The sequence below is a fragment of the Aphis gossypii genome, chromosome 1 (assembly GCF_020184175.1).
Source record: "Aphis gossypii isolate Hap1 chromosome 1, ASM2018417v2, whole genome shotgun sequence".
NCBI classification, from domain to species: domain Eukaryota; kingdom Metazoa; phylum Arthropoda; class Insecta; order Hemiptera; family Aphididae; genus Aphis; species Aphis gossypii.
Genome location: NC_065530.1, coordinates 52,116,166 through 52,133,221, shown reverse-complemented (window position 1 = coordinate 52,133,221; position 17,056 = coordinate 52,116,166). Strand labels below are relative to the sequence as shown.

The 17,056-nt window shown below is 25.2% G+C and overlaps 1 protein-coding gene across 1 annotated transcript in view; it reads right to left on the bottom strand.

Moving 5' to 3' along the window:
• The window catches only part of LOC126554094 (homeobox protein Hox-A10-like), a 109,088-nt gene extending 98,016 nt beyond the window's left edge, over window positions 1–11,072 (bottom strand). Inside the window, exons 1-2 of the mRNA XM_050209209.1 lie at window positions 10,890–11,072; window positions 8,259–8,400 (exon numbers count right to left, since the gene is read on the bottom strand). The gene's annotated coding sequence lies outside the window, so the exon portion shown is untranslated. The remainder of the gene's footprint in view (window positions 1–8,258; window positions 8,401–10,889) is intronic.
• Window positions 11,073–17,056: the final 5,984 nt, after the last annotated feature.

Genomic DNA, 17,056 nt, shown 5'->3' with positions numbered 1-17,056 from the left:
TCTCCAGTTGCACAGCAAATATAAGCGAATAAAAAAAAAATAAGCATGTTATGCAATTCGACGATTTGATACCTATTTATTTTAATGAACTTGATACATTTATAAATAGAATTATTTTTTTCACCTCATTTTAGACTTAATGAACAACCGAAGATCATCAAGTTTCAGTCATAAGGTACTTATTTCAGATTACAATTTATCAGGATCCTGAAATTGTACCATTATTATTGATAGTTTAGTGGTATACCCGTCGTCAATATTATTATAAATGAAAATTTTAATTTACATGAGTGTATGGAAATTGCCTATACATTACTCCTTGTATTAAACACGATAAATATATTAATAAACTAAATTTTATGATAAATGAAAATCAGGTACTTTTTTAACTAATTAAATAAATATTCTACACATTTACTAGGTTGACTTGTAAATATACATTTTAGGTACGCATTTCGTGAGTAGCAAGTTCACGCAACATGCCGAATACAAATTATTAATTATCGCGATCATAAAATAATGTTCTTGCGACCAATGTCAATATCAATATAAATGAATGCTGAGATAAATATATAACCGAGTGTATGCAAATAATAAATAAATGCAATTTATTCATCTATTTATATGATGCGTTAAATATATAGGGTTTTAATTGAATAGGATTAAAACTAATATAGTTTTTCATATTTTATCAGCAATAAAAAGTTTCACAAATAATATTAAATTACAATAACTTATTAGTATTAAATGCAAAAAATAATGTGTTGGTAACTAGTATTTATAATGCCACAAAATTTAAAACTATTCGTAATTGTTTTTATAATTAAATATTAAGTCAGAAAAAAAAATATTTTTTAATTTTTCCCAATATAATATAAAAAATATTTATGCGGCATAAGGACATATTTTTTCTTCGTTTTTATAACAAACAATTTATTGATACTAAAACTAATGGCCTTTGTTGTCGATGTTATTTTTGTGATCAATAAAAAAAAAAATTTATTGATACATTAATTAGGTATACCTAGTCATATTTTGCAATATTATTTTACTAATAAATTATAGAGTTATACATTTTTATAACTACGAGTAAAATATAATAATGTGGTAGATATACTAACAGGTTATACGTAACATTTACTATAAAATATAATAAGGAAAAATTAATAATTATGTATATTATAATAATTAGGCACTTAACAGCTGTTTTAACAAAATTACGGGTTATAATTAAAATTTGCAAGTTTAGTAGATTATAAAAATATATTACAAATTCTCAATAAATTATTTTTCTGTGAGGAATATTTTTATATAGTTACTATTTTCAACTTTTGAACGGAGCAATAAATGTATTTATTTTGTAATGATGAAATTTTTTTGTGCATGACTCGCATGAGTACACAATAAGTTGTCAATAAAATGCTTTGATTTAAAAAAATTGTAAGTGGTTTTGGTTTTAGATAAAAAATTAAATTTAGATTATACTTTGGAGGAGTCAAACTTAAAAATTCTCTATACTTATTTGTATAATTGGGAAAAACAAACAAAAAATTAAGGAAAACGGGTATTTGTTCGTAAATCTAATATTCGACAATATAGATTCTGTTGTTTTTTATGTTATTTGAAAACGAATATCCATAGATACTTGAAATTTTCAAAATTGCTTAAACTTTATTTTTGAGTTATTTATAGATATGATCAATTTGTAATTTTTTAGTTTATTTTTTATAAATATGGATTAAAAATTATTTTCTGAATAGAAATGATTGAAAATTTAATACACAAGATTCCACAAAAGAAATTCTTATATTTTATAAAAATATTACATAGTTACAACATTTTTTTATATGTGAGTTAAAAGTTCGTAAAAACTTTTCTTTTTGTATTTACATTTAGAAAATTTAACGCAATATTCCTCATAAGTAATTCATATTAGAACCATTAAATCAAAAAAATATATAAAGGCAATTACTATTTTTTATAGACATTTCAAATTCCAATTTGGACAAAATTATTTAAACGATAAATAACGATATGTTAATTATTTTATTATAATTTTAAAAACGTTATTTGTGGGACTTTTATGAATTTCATATTATAAGCTATAATGGATTTTACTAAACGCAATAACGTTTTTGATTTATTTTAAAATATTATCTATTTATATAAATGCTATGAATCTATTTTTACTGTTTTACGGTATATACAGGAATAAATTATTAAATGTTAACTCTTATGGGGATTGGAAGTAGTGATTTATTTTATCTAACACACGTGCAACATAGAATTATAAAGACGTGTACTATTTCTAACGTACCGTTTGATATAATGAACCGATACGAATTCTGAAAACAAATTTTAATTTTTCGTTAATTTGAGATTGACTTTCCAATATTTTTAATTTTTTTGGTTCTAACGTCTCCAAAAATTGAAACATGTTAATTTTTTTATTATTCTTTTTTAATATAACTTTTTGGGATTATGGGGAATAATATCAAAAAAGTGGGGAGGTCAATCTCAAGTAGACTTGACGACAAATTAAAATCTATTTTCAGAATTCTCATCTCTTCATTGTATCAATCAGTACGTTGGAAATAGTACCTACACGTCTATAATCCAATGTTAAGTGTATGCTTGACGAAAAAGGAAAATCACCGCTTTTGATACCTTTAAGTTATATACTTGAGTTGATTAATATGATATCCATATCTATACATATTATGTATATTATTATAATTAAATATTAATAATAAAAGAAATGTAATATTATCGGAAAAAATTATATCAACCTATTATAATACTAAAAGTAAAATGAATGACTTTATAAATAGTTAGGTACCTATATAAAAAAAAAACATTATCACACGGTGATATAGGTTGATAGACCATATTTTATGGTCAGGATCGTTTTTCGTATGTAATATTTGTTGAACTCAGATTTAAGTATTTAACAGATCTATAATAATTATTATCATACATAAGCTTGAATCAAATATAACAAAACCACTAGTTTTTTGTTAAAGGTACCAACACCAGAACAGGGTATAAATGGTATAATCCCGTAGACCGCATAATTAATATAATATAATACACCTTCGAATCCAGCAAAATACTATTGTAATAATGAACTGTAAAACCTACTTTCACGTTGTGCACTTGTACATATTCGTGTAGTATAAAGTGTATAAAAATTCAAATTATTGCATTGGTCTTAAATGAAACATTTTTTGGTCAACAACGGAAATCACCGTCGGTAAATTCGTTAACCGAAACCGAACGACCGCGAAACGCGATGACAGTGCGATCTATCGTCGGAGCCGGCCGCCACTCGGGGCGTTCGCGTTACACCGGCAGAGAGCGCAGTGAGTATGGCTGAGAGGAGCTCGCGTCATTGCGACGCTGATGCGAGGCCAACGACGACGGTACATGGCCGACAACCGTTGCCCTGGCGACGACGGTCAACCATCGCAACCGGCTGGTAGCGATCATGTCCGTCCGCCGAGTCGTCGTTCGAGGGTCTTAAACGACGGCACGTTCGATATGAATGATATTTCGAATGACCGAATAATAATAATTTTGTGGTCTAAGTTCACGCAGAGTTCTGGCTGATGTTTACAATACAGCTCCGTATTTGGAAGACTTCAGATTTTTATTTTTATCAAACGGTCAATTAAAATCAAGTGATTAAAGAAATTGTTTATGAGTTATCACTACAAAATAGTTTGTAATTTTTGGAAATTTTATCAAATTTTTTAAATATTTTAAGTTCAAATGCCTAGGTATGAAAGGAAATGCATTTTTCATAATTTTACATAGATAAAAGAAAAATTAAGTGGAATTAAAATTTAAAAAATTCGAATCATCGAGTATTTTTTTTATCGATATAAAAAGAAAATTTTTTTTAAAAAAATTCAAAAATGACTCATATCTATAAGACTTAAAAGGTGTCAAAATATTTTTTTAAATTAAACCATGTAAAAAAAATGTTATTATAAACATTTGGTAAAAATCTCAAATATTCGCAATAATTCGCGGTTTTGAATAACCATATAAAAAACAAAAAAATTGTTTTAAGGGAAATAGTTATTGTACAAGTATTTTGGAAGTAGTATTCATGTTTTTTTTAATTAAGGTTATAAAACTTATAAGAAAACTTCTATAGATTTTTAAATCTTTTTTTTCTGGTTAGAACCGGCAGTAGATGAGGATCTGTTTGCACTATACTACTTCTTTACTATCATCGTTTATTAGTGAATAACATTAAAACATTTAAACACAATACAAATGCAAATGAATATAATATAATATAGCTCAAGTAATTAACATCAGAAATTGTCTTCTGCTTTTCTTCACCTAATACTAATCAATATACCTATATGGATAAATATGATATCAGTCCCTTTATCGATCCTACTTCCGGCCCAGTGTCACACGCACCCACTAGAGATTTTTAAATCTTAGGTATACATTTTTTATGAATTTCTAAATACGAAATAATTATAATTTTCGAGTTTATAATAACTAATAAAATTATAATAAATTATAGAACTTTTTCAAAATTCTAATTTTAAAAGTTTATAAAAAGAATATTATGACTACCTATACATTTTTAATTAAGAAACGAACAACTTATTAAAAACACTGTATTACATTGCCAAACATTTTTACCAAATGATAAAAAAAAAAAATGTCTTATCGAAGTTTAAAAAAAAAATACAAAATCTTAATTAATTATAAAGCTATAATTAAGGGGATCGGTGGCGGTGACGACTGTCTTTGTCTAACACACGCGCAACATAAGAATTCAGAGGTGTTTTTTGGCAAACGTACCGATTGATAAAGTGAAGCGATAAGAATTCTGAAAACAGATTTGAATTCGTCGTCAAGTTTACTTGAGATCGGTCAGTCTACATTTTTGATTTTAGATTCTGAGTGAAACGACGAATGTTTTTTATTTTATTTTTATTTTTTTTTTATCGTTTCACTTAGAATCTAAAATCAAAAATGTAGACTGACCGATCTCAAGTAGACTTGACGATGAATTCAAATCTGTTTTCAGAATTCTTATCGCTTCACTTTATCAATTGGTACGTTTGCCAAAAAACACCTCTGAATTCTTATGTTGCGCGTGTGTTAGACAAAGACAATCGCCACCGCCACCGATCCCCTTAACTTTAAAAATGTCAAAATATTCTGAAAAATTATAATATGTATAAGAAATGACTGTAATTATTCGGTAAAAATTTAAAAAATTCTATGATTATTCATTTTAAACAAAAAATCGATTTTTTTTTTAAAATTATATTTGCATAAAAATTCAAATTTATTATTAATTTTATTTTTTATCTAATGTATAAACTATATCCAATTTGCTATCCAAAATCACTCTTAAAATTGAAAATCAATTGTTTTGATCATTTTTGTTATTATACAAAAAAAAATGCAAAAACAAACACAAATCAATACATTTGTAGCTTCACTCAGAATCTAAAATTAATGTATTTTATAACATCTGGTGGAAAAAATTGCGACTACCAGCTATATTATAATTATGGTATCGAAAAATGGGTGATAAGTTCACGTCGTTATTACAACCACCATATTTATTAGAAAATGAAAAATCAGTTGGTTTCGTGAACAATTAAAAAACACCCCTTTCTAGAACGCGTATTGAAGATTAACATAAATCTCTCTCCCCCTATAAATACGCAGTATAATGACAGTAACTATAAAAACGGCCATTACCACGTATGGTAACCAAGACGACGCAATGTATCGGTAAATATATTTAAAGGTTCCAAAAGACTCGTTAAAAACCAGTCGTTTCTAAATCTAAACTGTGGTTCCATGGGTACACGTGGACTATAACGTTAAAAAATTAAATCCTATAATATTCTTAATAGATTAATATAAAAGTATGTGGGAAGAAAATAATAGTATTCAAAATCGTTATGCGATGACTTAAGTTGAAATACGAAATTTCGTATAGTTTTTATTTAATTGTATTGTACCGTATCTTTATTCGTATATATATTTTAGATAATATATCCATTAATAAGAGTATAAGATGGCCACCAAATTAGTTCAAATTATTTTTGTTTATGTATTCCGAATAACCTTAAGTAAGCATACCTTTGTAAATAGGTATTTTTATTTTAATGTGAAACGTTTAACCTGTTTACGACGTTATTAAACAGTTGTGTTGCACAACAGGTCATCGAGAAAACATAACACATATATTTATATATCAAGATTATGTAGGTAGTTACAAATTACGTTACCACTATAAGTTTTAAAAATAATTAGCATACTAAAACCAAAAAGTCGAGACTCGTGATAAAGAGTGTAAAAGGCGTCAGTGCGAATGGATAACATATATAATAATTACATACACATATATGTACAATGTATATATAAACACATATTTAATATAAATGAGATTTATATATACTCGTATATTTATATATTATATGTTTATTATATATGCTCTATAAAATATTATAATGGATTCTGTAACTATCCTTTTCACGCCCACGAGACTACTATAAAATCACTCACAAACCGTTTTAACGATCATTATCGTAAATATTCATACTATAGTATACCTATACCGCCTATATCGTTGTGTGTACATTGTTATTTTGAAAAGACAATGTCATTCATACTATATAGGTTTATAAAAAATACACTAGTTACAAATTAGATTATTATATTATTCAAAAATAATTTTTTTATATAGGTAAAGTTATTTCAATTAAAATATTAAACAAAAACGTTGAGTATATCGACATAATTTATTTTAAATAGCAAAAACATATCTATAAATAATGTAGCTAAAATATAAATATAAATTCGGCTCAACTTAATAAAATACCTTTTTCAAAAGGGAACCAATTCGGTTACTCCCAGCTATAATACAATAATAAGTATATACAGTCGAACTTGGTTAACTAAATATTAGTTAGGTTAGGTTAAAAAAAAAATATCCGGGCAGGTAAAAAAAAATATTTGAGTTATCTAACAATACGAGTAGGTAGGTAATCCAAAAATAACATTTTAAATTAGGTATGTATTTTATTCAAAACAATACAATCTAGTATATACTTATTACCATATTATATTTATTATAATATTTATAATATGTATTTACTATTTATATACGAGTTAGTATGTATAATTTTAAAAATTAATAAACAAAAAACTTGAAACTTCGATTTATTCACAAAAATATTCAAGTTAAACAAGATTTTTTTTACATTATTTTAAAAAAAAATAATCGGTATCGGGGAAAAAGTTAGAGGTGCCTAACATTATGTCGCATTAATGATTTTGAGATAAAAAAAGTTCAAGTTAACCACGTTTTACCACCGTATTTATGTTTTAATAATCGTTTTTAATAAAATCGAACTTGGTAAAATATTATTTACAACCATTTAAAATTAAAATTTTACAAAATCATCATCATATAATAATTAATGGAGAAATAAATTACTAATAATAATATTATAAATCTATTTAATTATATAGAACATCAACAGACCAACAAAACGCGGCTTTCACTCATAATGTATTTCGTATGCCAAGATTTATTATTAAATACTATATATTTATTTAACAGATCCAGTACAATTATCTACTCAATTATGTACACTCAACGCCTATTGTAAATAACAAAGTAACTTTTTGGTTATTTTTATCTATTTAGATTCATGAACTTGGATTCAATTAATAAATAAACCAATTAGTATTTTAAAAACATATATTGTACATAACGCAAATGACTATATTTTATATACCTACCTACTTTTTGATATTCAATTTGTGTTGTAAGACTAACACAAAGATTTACCATCAAATATATTGCATATTATAGAATAATACATATTAACACATTACAACGACATTGATCTTATACAATATGCAGATTCTTAGTTCTTATTTATAGTCTATATTCTAGAGATGGCCAAACTTTTTTTTTATACAAAAATTTACTGAGAAATTCATTTTTCTTTGAAAATCTATAAAAAAAAAAGAAAAGTGCTTACAAGGCTGTAACTATTGATTATTTTAAACTGCGGACTCAGAGATTTTTTTAAGAGCTGACTTTTAAATATATTTTTATACATTCTAACAAAACAGAATCGATTTAGAGATCTTCTGCGATCGACTGTTTGGCCATCCCTGCTATATCCCTATTACACTCGAATCTCGTTTCAAGATTATATATTATACTTAAATATTTATAGTGATTATATTACCTGTCAAAAAACAACTCGATTGAATTCGAAAGTCCACTCCACAACTAAGTTAGTTAGGTTAGGTTAAGTAAGTTTTTTTCTTTAGTTTTGATTCATCCACCCGCTCACGGTGACGGTGTCTTCTTTAAATTTAGCTGTTTATCTAAAACGAAAAACAACAATGCACATGCACGTTACTAAGAATTCAATTTCATATACATTTTACACGCAAATAATACACACATGTGCATACCAATGTAATATTATAGTAGACACACAATACACAAAAACTAAAGCTTTTTAAATTTAGCATAATTTTGGCTTTATTTGTTTTTACTATCCAGGAGATTGACCAAAAAAGCAATAACGGGCAAAGCTCTCTAATATAATATTAGTCATTAAATATATTAAGTAAATTTAAATTATATATAAATAACTATTAATATTTAATATGTATATACTTTTTGGAAAAAAATTAAACATCCACTATTTCACAAGAACATCAAATTTTATTTATTAAATAGTTATTTTATGCATTCGTCTAATTACAAATGTGAAATGAATGAAAATAATACTATGAATTAAACACCGAATTATCGTTAATATTGATTCATATTTTGTGGAGACCATTTCAAGTGAATATACAAAATAGTAATTTTTGTCACATAATAATATAATAACTGAATAATTTAAATTGTTATTTCTAAAATCATATTATAAAATATAATTTAATTTAATTTTCTTATTGCGAGTGGAGTAAGTATCCAGAAAAGTTCCCTATTACTGTATTATAGTATAGGTACATACATTATATGTACATAATATATTGTATTAGATACATTGCATTAGTATGTGTTTATTATACTCATCATTAGGAGAACAAATAATATCGATTATATTTTCAATAATAAATTGTTTATATAATAATATTATGTTTATTATTTGGTTAAAAAAATATTATGCATTTAATACGGACTGATGTCAATGCGAAATATGTGAAAATAAGACTATATAATATATATAAGGTAGCGGTAATATTACATTGTTGTGAAATAATAAACATTCCAATATTTTTGCAGATAAATATTCTTCCCCGAAAGTTGACCCTAACTTCCACTTATGAGACAAAAGTTTGATAAAGTCTTATTTTAAATAAAAGTACCAATAAATAAATAATATTATATAAAATAGTCATACTTTAAGAAACTAAAAAATTCAACTTAGATCTGTTGACAGTAAAATATAAAATGTATAGGATTTTTCTTTTCGTTCTGCAGCTAAAACGCCTAAAACCCAATAGCGTATTAGCCTATATCGCTGGATGCAGATTCATTCAAACGTGGTTACAACAAATTTCTGAGTTATAAATATACAATTCTGTTTTTATTCTATTCTGTCCTAACATTTTATAACTTAAATATTTTTTTTTTTTTTACTTAACATTCCTAAACTTAAATAGAAGATTATTTTATTTCAATAATTTTTAGTTTATAAAAAAAACAATTTAAGAGATTTAAAATTTTTTTAAAAATGTCCCATATCAAAAAAATATAGGTGTACAATAAAATGCATAATAAAATCGTATTTATATTTTGTTTTATTATAGCATTAAACCAAATCATATTTATTTTAAATAGTTTCAATACTTTAAAAAATATTTATAAATTATCTATCTGCATAATTTGTATTTAATTGTTGTAAAATTTTTCTCCTTATAGAAAATATACTTATACATATCATATAATAAAATTAAACTCGAAGCAGCATTTTTATGAATTTCAATATATACGTGCTATGTTTCAATTCAATATATCTACATAACATTTATTTGATCATTCTGCATGAATTTGTGAAAATTTTAAAGAACAATAATACTTCACAATCATCTACAGCCTTATATCAAGAGTAGGTATAGATACAATATTATTCTACAACTATAATTTAAAATAACATTTTTAAACAAATCTACACAGTATATTAAGTTGAATATTAAAAATAGATAAAAAAAAATAATAGTTACTGCTAACAAGAAAATAGTAATAAGCTAAATGCGCATATAGAACATTATATTATATATAGATGTATGATTTTTGTCATAAATTATGTTTGTATACAATTAGGCATTTAAAAATCGTTTTATTTATCAAGTTCATCACATGTTGGTATGAATACGAAATGGGTTGTTTATTTTTCGTACTTACTACTCGATGTAATAATATTATATGATCCCCCATAAAAATTTGTTGCATGTATTAAGTACGTAAACATAATAAAACAATTAAACTCGCATTAAAATTCGGTGTACGCGTAATAAGTCACGCGCGAGTGGTTATATTTCAAAAAAAAAAAAAAACATTCAATCGGTATTATTGCCATACAATATAAGATAATAATTATGTCATTACTATATTTAATGTTTTTCGATTAAACTTAACTGTTAAGTTATACATAAATCATACCATACATAATAATTAAATAATATAACATATAATGTATAATTTATAGCGCAATACACGAGTGTACAAAAGTCGTATATAGATATTATTATGTTTACGGCCGTAAAATGGAAAATTAAAAACCAATTAAAAAAATTGTGTTAAAAAAAAAAATCAAAACTATAATATTATAATAACAACATAATAAATTACTTACCTATACACGAATGTATAATGTGAGATGAAAACTGGCGCTGCTGCGGTCAGTTGTGCTGCAAACGTCGCGTCGACAGAAATATGGTCGGTTGAAAATCAAATTCGGTTTTGTAGATGAGACAAACTTTACCGCGAATCGAGTACTGTACGAATGAATAATGATCTTTGCCATGCGCACCCACACAACAGTATATCCACGCAGGGTAGGTCCGCGATAAATCTGTGAATTTTCCCGACGCGCTCTCATGTTGCGGGCGTATCCCACAGACTGACCCCTCACCCCCCCGCCATTGGACACCCCCGGACAAACGATCCAATAACCACGCGCCGTCGACTGAATTTTATGGCCGCGCGGGAGGTCTCGTCCTCTGCAGTGTATCCTCCGTATAATAATATGTATACATATAACGTGCGGGTGGGTTGTCGGAGCGAAACGCGCTTTTGGAGATCCCCGAGAAAAGAAAAAAATACATATTACTTTTGGATAATTTTTTTTTCTTAAAAAAAACTTGTCAGCTATAATTTATTGTGAAAACGTCCAATGGATATAATAAGTAGGTATAAAAATATAAAATCCTTGGTTCGCCTTACCGTCGTATCCAAAAAAAAAAACAACAACAACGCAACAACAACAATATAAAATGCAACCTGACCGTGGCTAAAGTGTGTACAGTGTACAGCAATATATCTCGTATATAATAGGTATATATGGGTGATAAAAACGTATTTAATGCACTTATTATCTGTACCTATATGTAGATAATATTAAATTATTATTATTATTATTATTATGTGAACACTTTTGAAAAGGATACATTTATCGATTTTGTGTGATCATCGATGGAAATGATCTTTGAGTTTTTATTATTATTATTATTTTAACATTTCAAGTATTACGCATAATGTCATAATAATAATATATAGCCAAAACTGTTGATATGATCTATCTGCGGTAGTTAAAAACTTAAATAATATAAATATATATGTATGTAATAAAAACATCAAACGCATAATTCGGCAATGATTAGGAAGGTACACAAATATTGAATACTAACGATAATACAAATGAGGTTAGGTGTGCTACTAACCTTATGTGTTCTGCTATTTAAAATTAAAAGCTTAAATGATTGAATTTAATACAAATTTATTTACACATCAAATTTTGGAAAAATCAACGTTTTGTTCTCTTATTCAGAAAGAAGTAACAATTTGAAATTTTTTTGGGCTAATTTAAAATAAGTATTATTAAATTTAACTTCAAATTTTTATGGAATTGTATGTATTTCTATAAAAATAACATTCATTTTTCCTATAATTTTAGTTGTTCTGTTGTAATTCAAAAAATATTTTTCTTATAAAACTGAGAATTTTGATATTAGGTATATGAAAACTATTTTCTATACGCAATGACATTTTTAAATATTTGGATTGCTATTTATACCGCAGATTCTTTTACATTATTTTACGAATAGTCACTTTATTGACTCATACAAGTAATAATAAGTAATAACTAACAATAAATCAGGTGTCTATGTATTTTATATCTATATGAATATGATATAGTATTATAATAATTAATTATAGACAATATAGTAATAGCGTATACCAGATACCTACTATATGCAATGTTTTTGTAAGTACTATAATTAAATTTCAAAATATCTTAGAAATAGAAGCTAAAAAATCATTTGCTCTCAGAATTATTTTCCATAGCTATACGTATACACATATATTAATCGTTGAATTCAAATTTAAGACAACTATTACAATGACTTATTTAATGGTGAGATATAATCAAAACAACCCATGCACTTTTTTTATTCAATGATCATGTTTATAGAAATTTAATTTATCATGCAATATTCAATAGTTGTTATACACTGTTGGGTAACTAAAAAAAGTGGACTGAAATTTATTTTTAATGCACTCAAGTATTTTATTTTAATAATATTAATGGATAGCCGACAGTACAGTGTTCAGCAACGATGTCGAAGAGAGACTGGCTATTCAAAACCATATTGTCGAACAGATAGTCATATAGTAATAACGTTATCGCAGATCGCAACTTTTCGCGATTAGTATTATTAATACCAAGATATATTTACATACGTAACATACATTGTAAACTGCATTTATTCTTTATTTTTAGAAATAATGGAATGGTAATTTTTTTCTATTTTATTATATTATCTGCATTTTTTTTATGTAACATTATTAAGGTTTTTCTTATTTTTAATTGGTCTCTTTATTTGTAACGCATTATATTGTTAAGAATAAATATTTTAAAAAAGTATTATAACATGGCGTATAGTTTAATACAATCGTTCAATCAAATAATACAATCATAAAAAATATTATATACCTATGTGTTATGTGTTAACAAAACCACCGTATAAACGGTAGGTAGGTACATATTTTCTATGTTTTCTATGTTTTCTATTGGCACCAGTTTGTATTTAATATTGGCATCTTATGAATAATTATCTATAGTCATAAAAACATTTTTCCCGATGTTTATTGAAAAAAAAAAATGTATTTTGTAACAGATATTTTTGTATTATTTTTTGATATTTTTAAAAACCATTAATTTTAATTTTAAAAGTAATTTTTAATTTTTTTTGCTTATTTAAAAAAAATATATTTAGGTTATCGAAATATAACAAATTTGATGTGCAAAATAAAAACACCAAATATAAGTACCCTAGTACCCTACAAAGCTCAGTTTGTATCTTTTTTAAATTCTTAACAATAATATTACAAAAAATTATTTATTTATATTATTTGTATTGTACATTATACTATTACGTGTAAGTAGGTATACTATATTACATTTTTTTTTTTTTTTAATTTAAGGAATGATTTGTTTACAATCTATACTGCAAAATAAATAAATAGAATACGTACAATGAGTAAATATATATGAGAGAAGGAGTTAAGACTCAAGAGGCCTGGGTGAGTATAAGTCGATAAGTATATAACGGTAGTTACTTCAATGAATAAATTAATATTTAATAGTCATACAATAATTTTAAATATTGCATACATTATATAGTTGTGAATTTATTAAAAATATACATTCAGATGATATGAATTATTGTATAGCTACCTATTTTTTTAACACCCATAATTAATAGATAATATAATATTACCTATTATTTAATAGTTTTAATTTTAAACAATGTAATATTTTAAATGAATTGTTCAATGTGCTGTATAAGCACATTAGTATACAATATAAATAGTAAAATATATAATATTTTGTCTTAAAATAATGTATTGTTTAAGTTGGGAGTATTTTATATTATAATTTATTTGTATATATTTATATATAATGTATTTACAAATAATTTATTCTGAAAAAATATAGGTGTATACTATATATAGTATAATGTATAATATAATATAGTATATATAGTATAATGTCATATTAAACATATTTTAAAAGGTTTCAGACATGTATAATAAAAATCATAGAAATATGTAAGGTACCTACTTGAATTTTTTTTAAATTCATGAACTGCAAGTGTTCTCTCTATAAATATAAAAATATATATTAGGTATATATGTTATTTATAAATATATTAAACTTAATATTTAGAGCATTATTTGCCCAAAAACAACATTCTCTGTCGTAAATCCATAAAATAAGTCTAATAAAAATTCAGTCTACCCTTTCACATACCTAAGACCTCAATATACATTTCCTTATTGTTCGTCAACCCTTCCTTATTAGGTGTTTAAACACCATTTTAAACGGTCACAGCAGGTAACCCAAAACACTTTCACTATAAACTGTGTGATTTAACCGACATTTTTTTTCTTATTCAAACCAAAATATTGTTTTTTTCTCACTCTCGAATTGAACTATATTTTTTGTTCGATTATGTTCGTAAACCCAGAACCAAATCCGTATCAAATTCAATTTTATAATACAAACGAATTTTATTTATTTATGCAGTGTATGTGTAGGTAATGGGTATACAATAACATTATATTAAACCATTTAATAACAATAAATCTTAAATTCTTAAAACTAGATTTTTATAAATAAATATGTATTTGTGATTAAATTATTTGTAGCTTTTAATTTTTATTCTGTCAACTTTTTTTTAGAGCCATAATTGTCTTCTTAAAATAGCTGGAAAAACTAGTCTACCCAATCATGGTATATAAAATAAGTGTTGCTAGTGTTAAGATTTTAACATTTATAATGTTCCTATAAAATAAATTTTTTTTGTATAAATTATAAGTGTAGGTGAAAGAGAAATTTCTTTATTAGTATACATAGTTATACTATATGTATAATTAATAATTATATATATATATAGTTTATATTATATTAAATATAAACTATAAAATTTCTATTATTGTATTATGCATAGAGAAAATGTATTATCAATACACATCACAGACTATATAAGATATAACTATATTGTTATTCTCAAATTTATTATTTAATTTTGTATAGTTATAAATGTATAATTTATTTTTTCCCATTTAATCATTTGAACTTTATCTTGGCATACGCCATACATATACCTATGTGTAATATTTAGTTCACCCTCAACCTAGTATATTGTTTTATTTAGTTACTATAGTTACTAAGGTATATCTACGTGATAATACCATAGTTATTACTCATTAGTTATATTATTTTATAATTCATAATATAATAGTATAATACTATATAGGTAATGCATCATCTGATTGTAATGCTAACCTATGTATTATAGTTTTCGCTACACTATACGATGCACATTGTTCGCATTCGGATACACCAAACATAATATATAATAGGTTTATTTAAAATGGTATATTATATCGTTTATTTCATTTCCATACATACTGCGCGCCGAATAATAAAAGTCCGTTTTGATTTATGCGATCTGGACGCGTTCGGTAAGGGCCGCTCTCGCGCTGCCGCCACCACAAGAGTTATAAGTGTTATAACTTATAACTATTAAAACCATTTTCCCGAAGACTTCGCATTGGGCTCTTCGTTCTTACACTGCACAAATGCGCGCGCACCCCGAATAATTTTTAACAGCCTCTGCATGCCTCTCCGGTCTCCATTTTTTCTTTCTATTCTACGGCCGTCGCATAAATCACCCAAACGATCTTCGTCGGTTTTTAATAATAAAGAACTCTGTCGGGGGGGAAAATAATAATGGAAAAAAACATAAAATAGCCACGAAGATTTAAGAAATATTCGTCGAAAGCAAAATGTCCGCCAAACGCAATGGGTGCTATTTATATATGATTATATACCTACAGGCTGTGTCTATAGAACGTAATACACTAGCTTGTAGTTACATTATAATAATTTTTAAATTGTTTTAATTGCGTGGTTTTGTAGAGTTAAATAATACAAAATACTATACTAAGTAATTTTATAATCATAATAATAGAATCCTATAATTTTAAATGAAGGTAAAAACAAACACATATTATTATTTATTAGTTTATTACTAATGTGTCTACCATAATAAAAAACACTAATAAGTAATCGAATGATAGCTTAATTTTCTAAATTGTATAAGTATACCTAATCAAAATTTAATTTTAATGGTATTCATATATAGACGTACAACTAAGTAGACATTTTTGATTAAAATTATTAATGTAAAACTACATTTCCTTCTATATTTACGTACAAAATATTTGTATTAAACTAATTATACTTCCATAAATTAATCAATGTTTTTATGTTTGACTGCATAAATGATTTCGTGAAATGTATTTATTTTATTTATTTTTAAATATTTTTTATAAATTTAATATAGTCTATAATTTTATAATAAAATGTAAATATTTTAATAATTTCTATATTAAAAATTTGTAACTTATAAAAACTATAAATGAAAATAAATATTCTGTGTGCTTGTATGAATATTTAATTTTTGTATTAAACTTAGAGATAATAATGATTGCATTACTAATAAACTAATAATTATAGGTAATAATTTATAAAAGTTAATATGCCTATATATTTAATAATTCAAATAATTAACATTAATTAGGTATATAATAATATGTACTATAAATCTACACACTACACACACATTATACACGACTATTTTACATATAGGTATTTTTGCCAAAGTTTAACTTAGACTTTATAATTCTACAAATGCCTGCATACAATCAGTTATAAATAACAAACGTATA